This window comes from Eumetopias jubatus, unplaced genomic scaffold, assembly GCF_037043125.1.
Source record: "Eumetopias jubatus isolate StellerSeaLion01/CBP00866 unplaced genomic scaffold, mEumJub1_p1.0 scaffold_9, whole genome shotgun sequence".
Classification (NCBI taxonomy): Eukaryota; Metazoa; Chordata; class Mammalia; order Carnivora; family Otariidae; genus Eumetopias; species Eumetopias jubatus.
This window is the reverse complement of record NW_028274815.1, coordinates 94,187,553-94,191,391: the sequence shown is the minus strand read 5'-3', so window position 1 is coordinate 94,191,391 and position 3,839 is coordinate 94,187,553.

Here is a 3,839-nt window from a genome sequence, read left to right as displayed (position 1 = left end):
TATGGTAATCACTTTGCAATTTATACATATCATTATGTTGTACACCTAAAGCTAATACAATTGTATATGTTAATTATATCTCAATTTAAGAAAAGCTACAAGAACTAATAAGTGAGTTTAGCAAGATCATAAGATACAGGCCAATATACAAATATTAAATATATATATTAGCAATGAATAATTAGAAATTGAAATTTTTAAAAGGTACCATTTACAATAGTACCAGAAAAGAAATATTTATTTATTTATTTATTTATTTATTTTATTTATTTATTTATTTTTAAAGATTTTATTTATCCGACAGTGAGAGACACAGTGAGAGAGGGAACACAAGCAGGGGGAGTGGGAGAGGGAGAAGCAGGCTTCCCGCAGAGCAGGGAGCCCGATGCGGGGCTCGACCCCAGGACCCTGGGATCATGACCTGAGCCAAAGGCAGACGCTCAACGACTGAGCCATCCAGGCGCCCCAAGAAATATTTAAATATAAGTCTAGCAAAATGTGTTCAGGATCTGTATACCTAAAACTACAAAACATTGATGTAAGAAATCAAATATTTAAATAAACGGAGGGCTATATCATGTTCTTTGGAAGACTCCTACTACTGAGATGTCACTTCTCCTCATATTGATTCAACACAATCAAGCAAAATTTCCAGCAGAAATTTTTATAGAAATTGAGAGGCTGATTCTAAAATTTTATAAGGAAAGGCAAGAGACCTAGAATTGCCAAGATGATTTTGGGGGGAAAAAAAGGAAAGTAAAAGAATAAAGTTGGAAAAACTAATACTACTTGTTTTCAAGGCTTACTATAAAGCTACAAGTAATCATGATAGTGTGACATTAGTGAAAAGACAAACATATAGATCAATGAAATAGAATAGAGTCCAGATGTAAACCCACATATATATTGTCAATTTTCAATGAAAGTACAAAGGTGATTCAATGGAAACAGCTAGTACAGTCATGCCACATGCAACACTGTGAAGGAATTTCAGATGTACTGTACTAAGTGAGAGAAGCTAGCCTCAAAAGGCTACCTCCTGTATAATTCCACTATATGATGTCCGGGAAAAGCCACCACTATAGTGACAGAGAACAGATCAGTAGTGATATTGGGGGAATGGTTTGACTACAAAGAGAAAGAATAAGGGAATTTTTTGGTGGAGGGTAATGGACCTCTTCTGTAGGAATGTATGCATTTGTCAAAACTACACTGAAAAGGGAATTTTACTACAATTAAGTTATACTTAAGGAAAAAATAAACTTTGTAGATAATTCATAAAAGTAAAATTGCTGAGTCATATGGCATGCATATTTTTTATTCAATGCTAAACTGCCTTCCAGGAAGATGGTCCAATTGAGATGCTCTGTCCCCATCCGTGCAGGGGATTGCTTATCACTCCTGGGCAACAATGGGTTTTTAATATTTGACAAACTGGTAAATAAAAAATGATATCTTGATTTTTATTATTTTCATATTTAAAATTTTAAATGATGCCAAACATCTTTTACATATTTATTAGTCATAAATAATAATAATAAATAAATAATAAAAAGTTTTTATTTTTCTGAGTTATCTGTTCATGTTCATGTCTGTTAAGGTATTTGTCTATTTTTTTCCATTTTTGATTTTTAAGTGACTTTTGTTTGTTAGGAATAGTAACTATTTTTTTTATGTTATGTTAATCACCATACATTACATCATTAGTTTTTGATGTAGTGTTCCATGATTCATTGTTTGCATATAACACCCAGTGCTCCATGCAGAACGTGCCCTCTTTAATACCCATCACCAGACTAACGCATTCTACCACGCCACTCCCCTCCAGAACCCTCAGTTTGTTTTTCAGAGTCCATTGTCTCTCATGGTAACTCTTTTTTGGAATAGTAAATTTTTTGTCATTTGACTTTAGTTTTATTATTTTGGATTTTGCTTTAAAATTTTTACTGATTAGTTATTGTCTTATTTTATAACTTTTGTGATTATTTCTTTTAGTGTAACATCATCAAAGAATATGATTTTAATGTACTTCTGTGTTTTGTATAACCTAATATTTAATCAATTTTATAGATGTTCCCTGGATGCTAGATAAGAAGGTAAGCTTTGTCATTTGAAAAAATTTTTAAAGACTTTAAGACCAGTTTTATTAGATTTACAATAATATTGAGAGAGGTGCAGAGATTTACCATATACTTCCTGCTCCTACATATTCGTAGCCTTCCCCATCATCAACATTGTTCACCAGAATGGTACATTTTTTTTCCTTTAAATTTTTTTATTGTTATGTTAATCACCATATATTACATCATTAGTTTTTGATGTAGTGTTCCATGATTCATTGTTTGTGTATGACACCCAGTGCTCCACGCAGAATGTGCCCTCTTTAATACCCATCACCAGGCTAACCCATCCCCCCACCTCCCTCCCCTCTAGAACCCTCAGTTTGTTTTTCAGAGTCCATCATCTCTCATGGTTCATCTGCCCCTCCGATTTCCCCCCCTTCATCCTTCCCCTCCTGCTATCTTATTTTTTTTTCTTAACATATATTGCATTATTTGTTTCAGAGGTGCAGACCTGTGATTCAATAGTCTTGCACAATTCACAGCGCTCATCATAGCACGTACCCTCCCCAATGTCTATCACCCAGCCACCCCATCCCTCCCACCTCACCCCCACTCCAGCAGGCCTCAGTTTGTTTCCTGGGATTAAGAATTCCTCATATCAGTGAGGTCATATGATACATGTCTTCCTCTGATTGACTTATTTCCCTCAGCATAACACCCTCCAGTTCCAACCACATCATTGCAAATGGCAAGATCTCATTCCTTTTGATGACTGCATAATATTCCATTGTATATATATATACCACATCTTCTTTATCCATTCATCTGTCGATGGACATCTTGGCTCTTTCCACAGTTTGGCTATTGTGGACATTGCTGCTATAAACATCGCAGTGCATGTACCACTTCAGATCCCTACATTTGTATCTTTGTTGTAAATACCCAGTAGTGCAATTGCTGAGTCATAGGGTAGCTCTATTTTCAACTGTTTGAGGAACCTCCATACTGTTTTCCAGAGTGTTTGCACCAGCTTGAATTCCCACCAACAGAGTAGGAGGGTTCCCCTTTCTCCGCATCCCCGGCAACATCTGTCGTTTCCTGACTTGTTAATTTTAGCCATTCTGACGGGTGTGAGGTGGTATCTCATGGAGGTTTTGATTTGGAATTCCCTGATGCCGAGTGATGTTGAGCACTTTTTCATGTGTCTGTTGGCCATTTGGATGTCTTCTTTGGAAAAATGTCTGTTCATGTCTTCTGCCCATTTCTTGATTGGATTATTGGTTCTTTGGGTGTTGAGTTTGATAGGTTTTGGATACTAGCCCTTTATCTGATGTGTCATTTGCAAATAACTTCTCCCATTCTGTCGGTTGTCTTTTGGTTTGTTGACTGTTACTTTTGCTGTGCAAAAGCTTTTTATCTTGATGAAATCCCAATAGTTCATTTTTGCCCTTTCTTCCCTTGCCTTTGGCGATGTTTCTAGGAAGAAGTTGCTGCGGCTGAGGTTGAAGAGGTTGCTGCCTGTGTTCTCCTTTAGGATTTGGATGGACTCCTGTCTCACATTGAGGTCTTTCAACCATTTGGAGTCTATTTTTGTGTGTGGTGTAAGGAAATGGTCCAATTTCATTCTTCTGCATATGGTTGTCCCAATTTTCCCAACACCATTTGTTGAAGCAGCTTTTTTCCATTGGACATTCTTTCCTGCTTTGACAAAGATGAGTTGACCATAGAGTTGAGGGTCCATTTCTGGGCTCTCTATTCTGTTCCATTGATCTATGT